Source organism: Cupressus sempervirens, chromosome 5 (assembly GCF_028749045.1).
Source record: "Cupressus sempervirens isolate cs-2001-9-10 chromosome 5, ASM2874904v1, whole genome shotgun sequence".
NCBI lineage: Eukaryota > Viridiplantae > Streptophyta > Pinopsida > Cupressales > Cupressaceae > Cupressus > Cupressus sempervirens.
In genome coordinates this window covers 979633188-979652435 of record NC_143122.1, presented here as the reverse complement: position 1 = coordinate 979652435, position 19248 = coordinate 979633188, and positions in this window count along the sequence as shown.

Below are 19248 nucleotides of genomic sequence, written 5' to 3'. Positions count from 1 at the left end.
TAAATTATCCTCATAATGCATTGAGCTCTACTACTGTACAAAGACAAAGGAGACTTCTAACTATAATCTTGAAGAGCACAATATGCTGATTACATCCTAGGAAGTTACCAAATGGACAAAACTTAAACATTAAGCCATAGTTAGGAAGCATGTGTTTCAAAAGGCCAAACAGAGCACGCTGCAATAAGTGTTTGTAAATGGAAATCAAAATAATACTTAAATTGATTGCCCAAATTATAATAAGAGATTTACTAGACTTGATAATCTACACTCAAGAAGATAAATCAATCTGCATACAATGAAACAAATATGGAATACCACATAGCAGACCAATCAGGTGAGGATCTACTAAGAACAGTTCCTTGCTGAAGCCAACCATGACTTTTTAAAAACTTAGAAACAAATAATTTAAATACTCTTCTATGATACTGAATATTACTCTGAAGTTTATCATTTCAATTCCAATCAGTCATAACTAAATATCTTCCAATACTATAATTAGAGAGAAACAAAATTGAATGAAAACCATGATAAACTAACTATAATGAGTTGAGAAAATCACGTAGCATAGCAGATAAATTGAGAGTGTCACAAACTTCTATTAATATCAATTTATATATTAAGAGTGGAGTTAATTACATATTTTCAAAGGCTTCTACATAGCATAAGGCCATTACTTTGACCCTCCTCTTGATACATTATGAAGAACACACTATAGAACCTTACCACAAAGACAAAATCCCTATGAAAGATAGATAGATAGCTAAAATGAACTATAGGAGATAATGATCATATGATACTAAATAGCTATAAGACCTAAATTACTATTGAACATAAAAAGAATCCATCAAAATTTCCTAGTAGAGGAGACATCAAACCATTATTCAACCATCATCGTAGACCAAGGCAGGCTGCGGTACCTAACAAAAACCCAAGATGTCTTTCTTTAAACCCGATGCACCTTATTTCTTCCAAAAAACCATAATGACTTCTAGAATATCATTAAGGTTCTTTGATGAAAATGGGGAGGGAATTCAAAGGAGAACTTTTACCTATTGGACTTCTCAATATTGGGTGTGCAAAAGTCTAGTGCCTCCAAATTACCAAATCTAACCCCCAGATGGATATATGCATTAAAAAAACCAAGATAATTGCCGAGCCAATCAATTCCATTATCCACCTTAATTCTTCTCCACCTAAGGAGGAATTGAAAACAATATTTCATTTTTGGCCATATCTCATTGAAGGCTACCAGGTCCCTTATTACCAGTGCATGCCTCCTCAGTATAATTGCCACATCAAGGCTCCCTGGTGGATGTTTCATGTACATTTTAGGAAGGGGCACTCTTAACTTCTCATCCAAGCTCATGATCACTTCTACCAAGCCATGACACCAAATGGGATCAAATATGTTCATGCAAAGTCTCACTATGTCACATTTGTTTATCTTGGCTCTAGCCATACACCCAATGAAGATACCTATTATGTCATTGTTCATTCTCCAAGTGAAGTCAAATTTGAAGAAACCCTTGCCTATAGCCCTGCTAACTGTGATATGCATCATTCCATCGAACAACCTCAACACCCTATTCCACCTTTTTGGTTTAATATTGCCTTAGAAGGCCATGGTGTGGGCCTCTGAGGTATGAAAAATGTAGATGAATGTATCCATCTCTTGAAGACTGCATACAAAATGAAAAAGAAAAGACGGTACCTAAACAAAAAGGAATGAAGAAAAATCTCATCGAAGGCTCTAGAAACACCTCGATACTTCCTCCAATATCTTAGAGGCTTGACATCACCTAAATGTTATCATGTTGTGGACGACCCCTAAAAGGTACCAGAACAAAAAAGGAATAATTAAGAGACCTAACTATACTTCTAATGATGTAGAGGGCCAGACTAATAAACTTACATCATAACATGCACTACAAAGCCAAAATCAAATTAAAGGGTCCCATAGTATATGTTAAGAAGATATATCTAAGGAATAAAAGCCCTCAACCTAAACTTGCTAGCCTAACTATTATACCACCAATGGTAACTTAAAAATACTCAATATTAGGTGTTACTCATTCCCCTTTACTATAGTAATTCTTAGATAGAGGCTTTACACACTCACTATCCTATATAAATACTACATCATAACTAACATGACCTCCCTTATAAAAAGAAAACTAAAAATTAAAGTAAAAAAACTATGAATGGAAATATTATAACACATCTTTGAAAACCAAGGAGTTTAGATCATTAGCTCTCTTATTTTCCAAATAGTCCGCCTTTTGATTACCTTCTCAAAAAATGTGACATATCCAATTTTTTGCAAATTGATCTAGGAGCCCAAGAACTTATTCTAGCTTAGAGTTAAGGACCCAGTTGGGGGTTTCTTATTTCCTTATTACATTTAAAATAATTTTCAAGTCACCTTCAATGATGATCTTTGATAATCCTAACTTTTGACATAGCTATAGACCTTTTTCAAGTGCTTCAAGCTCTGCCAAATTGTTGGAAGTAGGATTAATAGACATGGCTTTTTTAGCAATCCATTTACTTGTATCATCATTAATGATACAACCAATACTTTCCGTCCCTAGGTTGTCTCTAGATGCTCCATCAAAGTTAAGTTTTTCCCAGCCCTTCAAAGGTAGAGACCATTTACACCTTTCCCTTGCCTCCTTTCTTTTCTTAAAATAGATAAGTGGAGGATTAATCATGTTAGGCCATTTCTTTTTGATGTGACCATCCCAAATAGAAAAGGATAACCTCATGTTCCAATTATTTAGTGTATGCTGAGCTCACTTGGGCAGTGAAGATAGTTTTCTATGTCTACCAAGCGTTCCTTTGTTTACTTAGTTCAGAAGGTAGTTTCTACCAAGTTCACTCAGGCATCAAAGGAAAGTCTATTGAAGATAAGTGTTAATTGAGCTCACTCAATTAATGGAGGAAAAGTTGGATGGAACCAGTGTTAATTGAGCTCACTCAGTTACCAAAGTATTTTTATAGGTTTGTAGTGTTAACCGAGCTTCTATTGGTTAACATAGGAAATCATATCTGAGTCAGTGTCTATCGAGCTGGGTTGGCTAACAAAGGATTTTCTTGTTTTGGCATGGGTGATCCCACAATAATGGGTTTCACTTTTTGACCAATTTTGACACTGAAATCAATATTTTTGAAACAAACCTCACGTTCGAGTGACTATATCTCTAAAACTATAAATGTTTTCAAGATGACATAAACTAGTGATTTTTAGTACTTTGTTCCTACTTTGTAACCATATTTTGTAATCTAATTTTATTTATTTATTTATGTCAATTTTTTCTTTTCCTCCAAAAAGTGGTACATAATAAAATTCAATATTTTGTAGTGTTAACCGAGCTTCTATTGGTTAACATAGGAAATCATATTTGAGTTAGTGTCTATCGAGCTAGGTTGGCTAACAAAGGATTTTCTTTTTTTGGCATGGGTGATCCCACAATAATGGGTTCCAATTTTTGACCAATTTTGACATTGAAATCAATATTTTTGAAACAAACCTCACGTTCGAGTGACTATATCTCTAAAACTATAAATGATTTCAAGATGACATAAACTAGTAATTTTTAGTACTTTGTTCCTACTTTGTAACCATATTTTTAAATTTAATTTAATTTATTTATTTATGTAAATTTTTTCTTCTCCTCCAAAAAGTGGTACATAATAAAATTCAATATTTTTAAAGAGTGATAGTCCTCTTGACACACATAACTTTGTTTCTAGAAAAGATAATGAGGTAATTCTTTTGGTGTTGGATTTGTAACATCGATATCTAGAGGATGCATTTGGTTTGATTCAATTTGGTTGAATATTGTATAGTTTATGAAGTTTTGAAGTGGCACCAATCGTAATTCAGACATACATTCATTTTGACATAGATAACTTGAAGTCAATTTATCATAAATATATATATTTTTTGAATAGAAAGCTATCTCGCTATGCTATTTCTTAGATATTTTTCAAATTTTTTTTCACCTAATTTACTAATTTTCTCAAAGTGTCGAAGTTAGTTGATGCTCAATCGGTAATGAACCTATGAAGAGTTAAACTCATATTTGAAAGTCTTAATGATTAAAATATGTATTACAATTATAGTCGTTGGAAAACTTGCTCCGAGCAGCACACTTTGGAATTTTTTATTTTATAGTAGGAGATCATTCATCTGCAAATATGGGTATCAAAAGAGCCAAAAAAAATTTAAAGAAAAAAGGGCCAACAAATTTGTAATTTTCTATGTTCAGTGTGAACATAGTGTTTGCAGCGAACATATGTTTGCTGTGAACATATGTTCACAATGAACATGTGGCTCAAAAATTTCCATGAAAAAATGGTACTTATGACATTTTTAGGCCGAAATTTGGTGTTTGGCATGTTCACACGAACATTCCTAATTTATGATGAATATGTTTGCAGTGAATGCTTTTGTAAAATATGTTTGTTGCGAACATGTTTACTATGTTTGTGCAAACATATGGTGTATGCGATTTTTGCATTTTGCAAAATTTTTTTTCTTTGTCACACTAAAGTAGAACCCATTATTGTGGGTTTACCCACATATTAAGCTTAATTGATTTATCTATTGATTTTAGCCAACTGAGATGATGAATATTGATTACTGTAAGTTGTATTTGAGCTGACCAGAGAAATGTGGATGATATAAGTATAAGGTCAAGTTGTGAAAGTAAAATATGAATGATGAGAGTGTGAATGAATTGAAGATTTAGTGATGAGCAGAGGAAGCACGGGATAAGTAGAATATCCTTGTGGAGCTAAAGAGATATATTCAATCAAGAAGGATCAATTACAAGCCAAAATAGAAATTTGTAATCAACAATTCAATTGAATTTAATTTAGGTCATCTCATTGTTACTTTCTAGCCATTGTAGCAGTGATCAAAATCTCTTAATAGAGTTAGTTTAACAAATATTTGCAAATCCTATAACAAGGTGGCAATTCTATTGAATTATCTCAAGACCTCTGATAAGGCCACTCCTAATAGGGTGATTAAATCTTCTAATAGGGTCACACCTAATAGTGTTTTTTGTAACCTTTAACATGGTTGGCTCCTAACAGGGCTCACTTCAGAAGAGTGAAAATAGTAACTAGTTGCAATTGGTGGTTTTCCCAAATTGGGTTTCCATGTTAAATCTTTGTGTCAAATGTGTTCATGCTATTTAATTTTATGTGTTTTCAACTAAGTTAAAGTAACAGTAATCATAGATAATATCTAAATATTTGCATGTTAATGTTTATTGAGTTACAACATTTCTTTGTTTGTCAAACTTCAGTAGTATTTAGTTTCCAGAGTTTGTTTTTGTATTGACATCTGAGGGATCTAAGATTTATTTTAGTGGTAATTGATTCACCCCTCCCCTCTCAATTATTCCTCTTATATTTCCAACAATTGGTATTAGAGATTTTGGTGCTTGCAGAGAAGGTTTCAAGGACCTAAGCTAAAAATCAAGATGTCTTATAGAAGAGAGATTCTCAAGCTAAACAAATATAATTCTGTAGCATGGCAAGGACTAATGAGACTACATCTAGGTAGTATCATGATTCAGGTTGCAAGTATCTTGATGTTGAATACAAGACTCCCACTGGAACATTATTAGTTGAAGATATTGCTGAAAAGAAGAACCATAACATCATGGATATTGCATCTTCTCTCAATTATGCTGAATTTGATCAGGTAAAGGATTGCAAAACTACTTTTGATATGTGGAAAAAATTGAAAGATATCTATGGAGGAGATGACAATGTGAAAAGAGCCAAAGCAGAAAGCCTTAGAGGAAAATTTGATCAAATGAGAATGAGAGAAGATGAAAACATTGCAAAATATGTGGAAAGAATCAAGGCTAGTGTAAGTGCAATCAAAGCATCTAGAGGAGACATCAAGGAGGAAAATGTTGTAAGTAAAGTGCTCAGAACTGTTCTTCCTATTTATACAATTAGAGTATCTACTATTCAAGAGATGAGATGTGATCCAAATTGTAAAATGTCTTTGGATGCTCTAGTTGGAAGATTGACAGCTTTTGAGTTAGATAATTTTGATAACTATGTTCCTACTTCAAAGGATATTGAGTCTGCATTTGAAGCTAATCTTTCACTCATGAAAAAGGGCAAAAAGTCTAAATTTAGTCAATCAGGAAGTGAAGAAGATGGAACATCAAAAAAAAATTTAGATAGTGATCTTGAAGTTGTTGAATCCTTACTTGCAAGAAAATACTCCAAAGGCAGAGGAAAGTACAAAGGTGAAATTCCTCTGATTTGCTTTTCTTGTGAAGAAGTTGGTCACATTGTTGCAAAGTGTCCAAATAGAGAAAACAAATATGAAAAGAAAATTCATAAGTACAAAGGCAAGAAGAATTTCAAGAACTACAAGAACCATAAGGACAAAGGTAAGAAATCTTGTTTTATGGCTAAATATTCTGATAACAGTGAAGATGAAATGGTATATATTGCTGTAAAGGATGAATATGATGATGACAGATATGGCACTTATTTCTCATGTTAGCAAAAATGATACATGGATTATTAATAGTGGCTACTCACATCATATGACTAGAGATAATTTTTTTTTGAGAATATGGAACCTTATGATGGAGGTAGTGTAAGATTTGGAAACAATGAACCTTGTTGCATAAAAGGTAAAGGGCATATCTCATTAACCAATGAACTTGTATGTGACAATGCTTATTGGTTTGAAGGATTGAAGCATAATCAACTAAGTGTGGCATAGTTGAACAATATTGGATTCAAGGTAGAATTCATAAAAGGCAAGGCCAAACTATTGGATGGAAAAGGAAATCTGGTTGGATCTAGCAAGCAAACAAAAGGTAATCTATTTTATCTTGATCTTGGTGATAGTTCATGTTTCATTGCTCAAGTAGAAGAAAGTTGTTATGGTACAAAAGACTATGTCATGTAAACTTTGATAATTTGGTTAAGATTAGCAAACATAAGAGAGTAAGAGATCTTCCTAGTTTGAAGAAACTTGACACGGGTCTATGCAAAAATTGCCAAATTGGTAAGATGGGAAAGACTAGTTTCAAAAGCAAAAACTATTAGTTTGAAGAAATTTAAGAAATTGTTCATACTAACCTATGTGGTCCTATTGGAATAGAGAGTTACAGTGAAGAATTTTTTTTCATTCTTTTTATTGATTATTATTCTAGAATGATGACTGTAATGTACTTAAAAGAAAAATCTAACGCTTTTAAAAAATTCAAGTGGTATCTGGCAAGAGTAGAAAAATAAACTATAAAGAGATTGAAATGCTTAAGATTAGATAGAGGTGGTGAATTCATCTCCAATGAATTCAATAATTTTTGCATTGAAAGAGGAATCAAAAGACAAGTATCAACCCTTGGTATACCTAAGCATAATGGAATAGCTAAAAGAAGAAACTGATCCATCATGGATTGTGCAAGGACACTAATGATTGAAAATAATGTTGAGATAAAATACTAGAAGGAAGCCATCAACACTGCAATTCATACTTTGAACCGAGTTCAGTTGAAAAAGTACTCATACAAAACTCCCTATGAACTATGGTATGAGTACAAACCTAATGTAAGTTGAAAGTATTTGGCAAAAAATGTTATATCTTGAAAGAATCTAGAAAAGACAAATTTGATGTAAAAGGTGATGAAGGTATATTTCTAGGATACTCTTGCAGAAGTAAAGCATACAAATTTTTGAATTTTTCCACTCACAAGATAATAGAAATTGTACATGTAAGAATCGATGAGTTTGCAAAAAGGAGTGAAGATGAAAGCAAAAAGGAGCTAGAGGATTACAAAAGATTTGTTTACTATGAACCTGATACATTGTCGAACATATTTGACTGAAAGGAGACTTCATCTTCTGAGCTCCATGAATCTCCATTGGCTACTGAGTTGCAAGAAGTACAAACCAAGTCACAGGGGCTCGAGTCACATTTAGAGGCTACTGAGCTAGTGCATATCAAGTTTGAAGAACTAGAGCCACAGATAGAAGGACCCAAGCTTTAAGTTGAGGTTCAAAATGAAGACAATGGAATTCATTCAAAAGTCAAAAAACCTATATTGGCCAAATATTTTAGAAGGCATCATGCACTTGATCAGATCATTAGAGACAAATTAGGTGGAACAATGACAAGAAGCAAACTAAAAGGTACATGTTTACTTGCTGAATTTGAACCTAGAAGCATCGGATTGAGGTTATGAATGAAGAGACTAAACATATAGAAAAGAAAAAAACTTGGACTCTTGTTCCTAGGCCTAAGGATAAAAATGTGATTGGTACAAAATGGGCATTCAGAGATAAGGTGAATGAAGATGGAAAAGTGTTAAGAAACAAAGAAAGACTAGTATGTAAAGGCTACTCTCAAGAAGAAGGTATTGATTATGGTGAAACTTTTGCCCCTATTGCAAGATTAGAAGGTGTTAGGACTCTACTAGAATATGCAACACATAAAGGATTTAGAGTATATCAAATGGATGTTAAATCTACATTCTTGAATGGAATTTTTGATGAGAAAGTCTATATTGAGCAACCAAAAGGTTTTGTAGATCCTAGCAAAAGAGACATGGTTTGAAAATTACACAAAGCTCTACATGGTCTCAAGCAAGCTCCCAAAGCTTGGTATGAAAGACTAATAACTATTTGGTACAAATTAGTTTTCAAAGAACAAATGATAACAATAGCTTGTATCAAATAAGGCTCAGATAAGAAGATTGTATTGGCAGAAATATTTGTTGATGAAACTTTATTCATAGGGAATGATGACTTATGCAAAGCAATTTTAGAAGAAATGAGTAAAGAATTTGAAATGTCTATGTTTGGAGAGATAAAATTCTTTGTTGGGTTACAAATACATTAGAACAAAAATGGTATCTACATCACTCAATCCAAATATATCAAGGAGATACTAAAGAAATTTGGAATAAAAGATTCAAAACCTATTGGAACTCTTATGTCTACTAGACATAAGCTTTCCAAAAATGATGATTCCAAGGTAGTAGATTAGACCACATATAGATCAATGATTGGAAAACTGCAGTATGTAGTGCATACAAGGCCTAATATTGCATTGGTAGTTGTTATGGTGGCAAGATTCTGAAAAAATCCCAGAGAAAATCACATGATAGAAATCAAGAGAATCATGAGATATTTGAAAGGTTCTGAAGACTATGGCTTATGGTACAAACTTGGAGGCAATCTAGACTTGAAGGTATTTACTGATGCTGATTGGGCAGGAAGTATTGATGATAGAAAAAGAACTAGTGGCAGAGCATTATTTCTTGGTAAAATACCAGTGTCTTGGACAAGCAATAAGAAAAATTGCACATCTCAATCTAGAGCAGAGGCAAAATATGTGGCTGCAATAGTTAATTATTCAAACATTGTTTGATTCAAACAACTATTGGCAGATATGAAGATAGAAATCAATGATCTAGTTGTCATATACTGTGATAACACTAGTGCAATCAATATATCAAAGAACCTAGTGATGCATTCCAAAACAAAGCACATTGCTATAAAATATCACTTCTTAAGAGAATTGGTGTAGGATAAAGAGGTTATATTGGAATATGTGAATATAAAGGAACAAATTTTTGACATATTCACCAAGCCATTACCTAAGGATGCATTGCTGCATCTAAGAGGTAAGCTAGGGGTCACTCCCCTATCTGAAGCTCACTAAATGAAGTTTAGTGATGCATCAACCATAGCATGTTGAAGATTAGCCAATTGATGCAAAATTGGCAATGATACATTGCAAATGAATCAGTACTTGAGGTACATTGATATTAATAGAGTTGTTGTCTTTGGCATGTGTTGTCAAAGAGGGAGAAGTTATACTGTCATATCTCATAAATTTCTCTAAGAGGGAGAAGTTTGCAGTAAAAGGAAGAATAAACTTAGCAAGAAGTTGTTGTAGATGGAAGTTTTCTGATAGAGGGAGAGATCTGAAGGTAGGAAAGAGCTCACATTGACAGAGGGAGTTCTCATGTTGAGAATCAAAATAAAACTAAGGATATGTTCCTTACTTTATTCTTGCTCTAGAAATTTTATTATGCTATGACATGTTGTGTTGCCATCAATGCCAAAGAGGGAGATTGTTGATACAATTGATTAATTGTGTATTGTCTTTGATGCTACAAAAATGTCATATCAGTTTTTGTCAGTGTATGTTGGGATCACTTGGGCAGTGAAGACAATTTTCTATGTCTACCAAGCGTTCCTTTTTTTGTCTAGTTCAAAAGGCATTGTCTACTTCATTCAATTAGGTGTCAAAGGAAATTTTGCTAAAGATAAGTGTTAACTGAGCTCACTCGATTAATGAAGAAAAAGTTAGATGGAACCAGTGTTAATTGAGCTCACTCGGTTACCAACAGATTTTTGTAAGTTTGCAGTGTTAATTGAGCTTCTATTGGTTAACACAAGAAATCATTTCTGAGTTAGTGTCTACCAAGAGCTAGGTTGGCTAACAAAGGATTTTCTTGTTTTGGCATATTAAGCTTAATTAATTTATCTGTTGGTTCTAGTTGACTAAGATGATGAATATTGATTATTGTAAGTTGTATTTAAGCCGACTTGACAAATATAGATGATATAAGTATAAGGTCAAGTTATGAATGTAAAATATGAATGATGAGAGTGTGAATGAATTGAAGATTTAGTGATGAGTAGAGGAAGTGAAGGATAAGAAAAATATCCTTGTGGAGCTAAAGAGATATATTTGATCAAGAAGGATCAAGTATAAGCCAGAATAGAGATCTGTAATCAGCAATTCAGTTGCATTCAATTTAGGGGTGAATGCACAAAGTTGGGTCGCAATTCCACGGAAGTCAAATCCGCAAAATGAGGCCTCTTAGAAATGGGCACCCGTTTTTGGCTCGGGTGCCCGACCCTAAATTTAAAAAATAAGCACCTGTTATTTTTAAAAATCGGGTACCCGTTTTTTATTTTCAAAAAATGGGTACCCATTTCTCAAAAAATAAAAAATTTAAATTTTGAAGAAACGGGCACCCGTTTTTTAAAAATTGGGTACCCATTTTTTAAAAGTAAAAAATAGGTACCCGTTTCTTAAAAATTCAAATTTTTAAGTTTTCGGCAGATTTTACATGCCACTTTTAGCTTTTCAAAACGGGTACCCGTTTTTTAAAATTCAAATAACGGGTGCCCGTTTCTTACAACATGAGGCAGGATTTTTTTTTCCTACCTCGGATTTTGGTTTGGGACAAGCTTGGTGAGACCAGGCCTATGCCTTGGCCTCTCAAGATTTGGCTAAGGCATTGAACTGAAAAATTCATGCCTTGCCATAATTTTTAGAGGGTCTTCCCGATCAATTTTTTTTATGAAAAAAAAACCCATTACAACTCTCACTATCCTGATTTCAGAAATATAAATTTTATTGAGTTATGATTTTATTTACTATTTTTAAAAAAAAATTTAATCAAAGGTGGTACCTAAATGTAAAATAGCAATGTTCACTAAAACTTTAATAACTTTTTTATTATATATTTTTTCTTAAATTAATTTATATGTCATCAATCTACATTCAATTCTTTTCAAGTTAAAAAAAAAAAAATTGAAAAAAGTGAAATTTTGATCAAATTATGGTGTCCGTACATGAGAGGTTTTAAAATTTTCTTTTAAAGCCAATTAAAAATTAATTAAAAAAAATATTCATTAAAAAATTCAAGAAAAATATTCTCATCAATCTTTGGTGTGTCAGGTAACTCTATTTAAAAGGATTCGCAAAAATTCATTCATTTGTGTCAAATTATGGTGTTCGTACACGAGCGTGGTATGGTCTTGAAATAGGCATTTTGAAAAAGTGATTTTTAAAGATCCATACCAAAAAAATAATCTATCATATGGGTATACAAATAAATTACATATTCAAAAAGAAGATTGCAAGCACTAAATTTTTTATTTCTGAAGCTTTTTTATATTTAATCTCTAAATGGCTCAAATTTTGGCATCAATTGACAAAATATTTCAAAAATAGGAAAAACACTTCCACTTTTTGGCCAAAAGTGAGACCCAACTTCTTGCACTGACCCTTAAGTCATGTCATTGTCACTTTTCAGCCATTATAGTAGTGATCAAAATCTCTTAATGGAGTTAGCTTAACTATTTGTAAATCCTCTAACAAGGTGGTAGTTCTATTGAATTGTCTCAAGACCTCTGACAAGGCCACTCCTAACAGGGTGATTAAATCCTCTAATAGGGTCACACCTAATAGTGTGTTTTTTAACCTTTAACAAGGTTGGCTCCTAATAGGGCTCACTTTAGAAGAGTGAAAACAATAACAATTTGCAATTGGTGGTTTTTCCAAATTGGGTTTCCATGTTAAATCTTGGTGTCAAATGTGTTCATGCTATTTACTTTTATGTGTTTTCAACTAAGTTAAAGTTATAGTAATCATAGATAATATCTAAAGATTTTCATGTTAATGTTTACCGAGAAAACATTGTGTTTACTAAGTTACAACATTTCTTTGTTTGCCGAGCTTCGACAATATTTAGTTTTTAGAGTTAGTTTTTGTGTTGACATCTAAGGGGTCTAAAATTTATTTTAGTGGTAACTAATTCACCCCTCCCCTCTCAGTTACTCCTCTTATATTTCCAAAATAAGTGACTTACCTAAAGACCCTCCACAAAAATAATGCAAACCAGGAAAAATGGGTAGAGTTTACAAGAAATTTTACTAAAACATATCATTGTAGATATTTTTAGAAAGAAGCAAGCCATAACCTAGTTAAATGGGTCTATTTTTTGATTAGTTGGGTTGATATATACACATATTTAATTGGGTTATGACTTCTGTAAGGGAATGAGAGTCATGATTATGGCATTTACATAGAAGCAAAACTTTCTTCTTCAACTCCTTAGACTCAACTCTTCACTAAAGTTATTCTTCTAGCAGTGAGAATAACTACTACAAATTCCTAGGAGCCAAGGGACCTTGAACCTATGCTGTGTTTTCTAGAGACATGGGAGAAGTTACTATTGGGTTAAGTACTTCATAACATTCTAGATCATGTAGTGATGCCCAAATTAACAACAATAGTAGATACTTGAGATCCTCGCAGGGAGAGTGTACCAATACATGCATGGTTACATCCTTGGCTTCCATTATTGGGCCAATGTATGGAGCCTTTATGTACAACCATTTGTTATAAATTGGGGAATGTGCTTCATGTGTGGCATTCAAGCGATGCATTTGCATATGCAATTTTATCACCTTGGAAAATTGTATTTGATCCTGCTAGTTGGGAACAACTGATTGTTCATTTTATGTACCGAATTTGATGATAGTTCTATAGAATTTGTAATCAACCTAGCTAATAAATTACTAGATGAATTTAACTAGGTTATGGCTCAGACATGTGCTATTCCCATTTATCATATGGTTGCAATGTTGGAGGAAACACACTTTTTTATTTGTGCAGGATATGGAGGAAGAGCATTGGTGTTGGCAAACGTGAAAATTTAATAATGCCAAGTCACCTTGAGGAACTTGTGTATGCTCTTGGAAAACATGTCATAAAAAATGTTCATCATGACCTTTTTTGCTTCTACATGTTTTTGCATGGAGCCTTCACACACCTAGTTCTCACAAATGTCTACTTTAGAATGTATGTGAACCTGTAATGCACTACTATGTGGTGAAATATATAGAAAATCATATAATCCTTCATCACACAAGGTCTTTCACTTGGTCTTCTCATTCATCAAGTTAAGCACCCAATTTTGCATTTCAAATCATGATTTATCTATTTTGGGCTTAAGAAATGGTACAATAGCCTAGAAAGAGTGCCTAAGAAGAGATGGTTATCACATTCATTCATTAATAAAATATAGCATTGGTTCATTATCACATGAAGTAAAAATAAATTATGAGCATCCATAAAATAATCTCATAATGTCCAAAGCTAACATCTAACATTAGTTCATCCCTTAACATTCATTAACAGTAGCACATAATTACATAACATTCAATAACATGTGAAATAAGGCATTTAAGCATGCCTTAACCAATTATGATTTAATTTTGGATCACCTACTTGATTAGTTTGGAATTTTATTCTCACAAAAAATCATAAAATGTAATAAAAAATGTGCCAGAAAGAGCATAAAAATATGATTATTGTGCACTAATCATGTTTTTTAGTTATTTTGGCACAATCATTCTTACAATTTTTTGGCTCAATCTCCAACTAGTCAGTATGTGATTTGAAAAATTATTCTTGGACTATGAGTCAAGAAATAGAGAAATATCAAACTTGAAAAAGATGTACATAAATGCAACTAAGTTTTAAACTCTAATTTTATAAACTTACAAAGATAACCATATAACTATAAGAAACTATTGTGGTTTTAACTATTTGAAAATTATAGCTACAAGTGATAAAGTTATATACCTTTACTTTAGAGAGCACAAATAATAGAGATGAAGTATTGAAGAAGGTGCAAGCTCAACTGACCCCCCCATGTGGATGACACTGTTAAGTAGAGAATAGTTATTTATATACATACATATATACATGGTTAAGTGCTACCTAACTATTTCCAAGGCTATCTAACTATGTACAAGGCATATGCATACTGGAGGGATACTGCACCTACCAGGCTACCTACATACCCATATCCATGGGATCAAGACCCTTGAACTACTCACTCTAACAAATATGTAGTTCTGGTTTCTAATTGTTTTGATGTAGCTATATTCCTATAACCACAGGTGAGATTTATTCACCTAATACAACTCTTTGCCATCATATACCCACTTAGGTGAATCAGGCGGTTTTCTATAATTACAATATTGTAATACTCTAGTGCAATCTTTGTGTTTTAGTTTATAGTTAATGTAAGGTTAACCTATATATTTCCTAACTCACTCCTTATATAGTTATGTTTAAAAGCTTGTGACAATAATCAATGTGTCTAAATAGACTAGTCAAGTTAATGCTAGGTTATGGCTTGTCACTTAGCACAGATTGAGTGAGCTTTATTGTTTAATTATTTGGATTCTAGAATATGTACGTAGCTAGAATATTTTTGTTATTGTGCTAATATGTAATAAGCACCTTAAAAAAGATCTCTCTCTATATATAAAGACTACAAGTTGTGCAATTTTTCATGTATTGCATCTACATTTTCTTTTCCATTTCTTAACTTATAAGAGTGTTTCAAGGTTGGGAACCACTTCAACATCCTTTGCATGGTTTAGAGGTAATGTCATTGTGGTAGTTAGAATAACTTCAGTGAAGAGTTGAGTGTAAGGAGTTACTACCCTAAACCTATGCTTCAAATTCCTGGGAGCCAAGGGACCCTAGACCTATGCTACATTTTCTGGAGACATGAGAGAAGTTACTACTAGCTTTAGTACTTCATAACATTTTGGATCGTAATCAAACTAGAGAAAATCATCGATAAACCAAACATATAATGAAGAGGAAACTTGATAACTTGAATGTTGAAATGTTGAAATGAAAGCTATTGAGGACCAAACAGCTATGCCAAAGTTACAACACAATGTGAAGTTGATTTTAGATATAAAAACATAAAAAGAAAAAATAACATAAATCATTTCCAATTTTATGTTCACAACTCAAATGCTCTCCCATGGCCTGAGCTAAAACCCTCATTACTACATCCAAAATTAAGGTATAAAATACGATTATGTCCCTAATGGAAAATTGAAATGTAATTATTTAAGATTCCACTTACTACAATGTTGATAAATTAAAGAAATTCTACTACCATGCAAATTAAATTACGTTGATTCTGAAGCTTAGGCCCTAACAATAGTTGAAAGGTAAACTGTTGTCAAAGAATGTGCTAAAAACAAGCAAGAGTACATATTTAGAATGAACATAGATATTGGAAACAATGAACAAGCATATAATCCTCTTATACATAATCATAATTATATCAGAGATTAACTCAAGAAATTGAGCAATACAGGAGGTGCTCAACCAGATATTCTATCCATCTTAGGTGATTTGTTAAGAGTCTTGTGCAAGTGAATGAGCCTTGTGAGTTAACATATAATGTCTTAAAATAGTTACGTGCTACCTAACTATGTCAGGGCATTTGCACATTGGAGGCATACAATATTGCATGTAATACCCTGGTGCATGCTTTGTGTTGTAGTTTACAATTAATGTAAGGTTAACGTATATACATCCTAAGTCACTCCTTGTATAGTTACTTTTAAAAGCTTGTGACAATAAACGTGGCCATGCTACCTATTGAGTGAGTTTTATTATTTTTCTATTGTGCCAAGATCTCTCTATTTACACACACACACACACACACACACACACACACACACACATATGTGTACACATATATACATATACATATACATATATATATATATATATACACATACATACATGCGTATACACATATATACATATACACATATATACATATACACATATATACATATACATATCTATATATATGTATATACATACATACATAAGTATACACATATATATACATATACATATGTATATATATGTATATACATACATACATAAGTATACACATATATATACATATACATATGTATATATATGTATATACATACATACATACATACATACATATACAATGATCACAAGGGCACAACAACAAAATCTTAGATCTCCACTGATCTGGACAATCCACAAGATCTCTCTCTCTCTCTCTCTATATATATATATATACATACATACATATTCATACATACATATATACATATATACATACATATATACATACATATATACATACATACATATACATACATATATATATACACATACATACATACATCTGCATATGCAATTTTATCACCTTGGAAAAATGTATTTGATCCTGCTAGCTAGGAATAACTAATTGTTTGTTTTATTGTACCTAATCAAAAACTAGACCAATTTAACTAGGTTATGACTTGTTTCTTTCTAAAAATATCTTCTATGATATGCTTTTCTAAAATTTCTTGTGAACTGTGCCCATTTTTCTGGTCTGCATTATTTTTGTGCAAGATCTTGAGTTAAGTCACTTAGCACAGGTTAAGTGAGTTTTATTGCTTTATTACTTGGATTATGGAATATATGCTTTCTTTTATCATTGGATTTGTTTAAGTCCTAATTTTAATGAAGTAACAAAGTGGTTTTTAGGGTGGAAAGGACTATATAATTAAGAGGAAACTTGAAAACTTGAATGTTGAAATGCTGAAATGAAATTTATTAAGGATCAAACTCCTATGGAAGAGTTACAACACAATGTGAAGTTGATTATATATATATATATATATATATATATATATATAAAGAAAACATGACATAAATCATTTCCCATTTTTTTTTATTGTGGAGAGCTGCATATGAAAGAGGGTGGAGAGTTTTGAATGTTGGTGGAGATTTCATTGCCATACCCTTTATAACACTGCATTTTTTTGTTGTGCCTTTATGATCTCTACATTTCATTATCATGCCCTTGGTGGAGATTAGTGGAGATTTAGGATTTTGTTGCCATGCCCTTGTGATCTCTACATTTCATTTTCATCCCCTTGTGATCTCCATGCCCTTATGATCTCTACGCCCTTGCTTTGTGATTTTGTTTCCATGTCATGCCCTTGTGATCTCTGTGCCCTTTGTAGCTGTTTCACTACAACATTTGAGGTCAAATTGTGATGACAATTTGCGATGGTGGCGTAATTTGTGGTGTATTTGGGCCTAAATGTAGTAGTGCTTGCTCTGTGATTTTGTTGAAGGGGATAAGAGTTACCAATGGAAATGTTCTTTTCTTTCCCTTCTAAACATGCATCTCTTTATATTCCCCCTAGCAAGTGATTAAAGAAGATTCTCTTTATGTATATGTATGTGTATATATACATACACACACATGTGTGTATCTATGTATGTATGTATATATAAAGAGATCTCTTTGTTTATATACATACATACATAGACACACATATGTGTGTGTATGTATGTATACACACACACACACATATATATGTACATATGTATATATATGTATACACATACATACAAACATACATATACAAAGATCACAAGGGCACAACAATGAGATGTAGTTATATATGCATACATACATACATACATATATACATAAATACATGTGCATATGCAATTTGATGACCTTGGAAAATTGTATTTGATCTTTACTCAATCACCAAGAGATAATATAATTTGTAAGTACAAATTTCTGCATACTTAGTTTGGTATGAATAGTTTTGATTAAATTCATTTGAGAAGAGTGAGTCTGCTCATGATGATAATGGCTCCATGTATTGGGTCTTTAGAGGAGAGAGACTTATAGAAGATTAGATGTTCTTTATGGATATGGGATGATTCATTTGTGATGCCAATATATCCTCCTCCATATTGAATTTCTATATCATCAATTTGCTAGATACAAATCACCAGAGTTGGTCTTCTAAAATGGTGGGAATAAGATATAAACCTCAAAGAAGGGCTATGTTCTATGATGGGGTTGGATGAAGATGGTTGTGTGAATGGCTGATCAGGCAAGTTGTAGAAAATTAGGGTATCAGTTGCAAGTAGTTTCATTAATTTGATAAGGGAATCAACTTTGAAAGTGGGATGATCAAAATTGGCATGTCCATCCTTATGATAGATGTCTCTATCTCAGAATAGAAAATTACCTCAAATGACAAGCAAAAAATGATTAAATATATGGAAAATCAGATGAACATTCACGTATAATATTTTTGAAGGAAAAAAACATAATACAAATATAATTTGATTGAAAAATCCATGAGCTCTGTGGCTCCACATTGTGGCTATTCCACTGTCCAGTAGTGGAAACTCTTCACATTAAATATGAAAGATCTTGAAATTAAAAAAGATAACTATCAGAGATCTATATTTGTGTTTTAGTGATAGTAAATATATAGTCTAATTTTAAGAAAAATAATAGTCTTAAATGTATATGAGTAAATAAAATAAATAAGATTACTAGTTGTAGCTATATAATTCTAGTATTACTAATTATGCTAAATAAAATTTTCAATAAAACAAGTATGAAGTAACATAAATGAATCATCTTCCCGATCCTATTATGACTTGATGTGAATGCATCTGATCATTATCTAGACAATATTATGCACGAGATCTTTACTCAATCACCAAGAGATAATATAATCTATAAGTGCATATTTCTACATACTTAG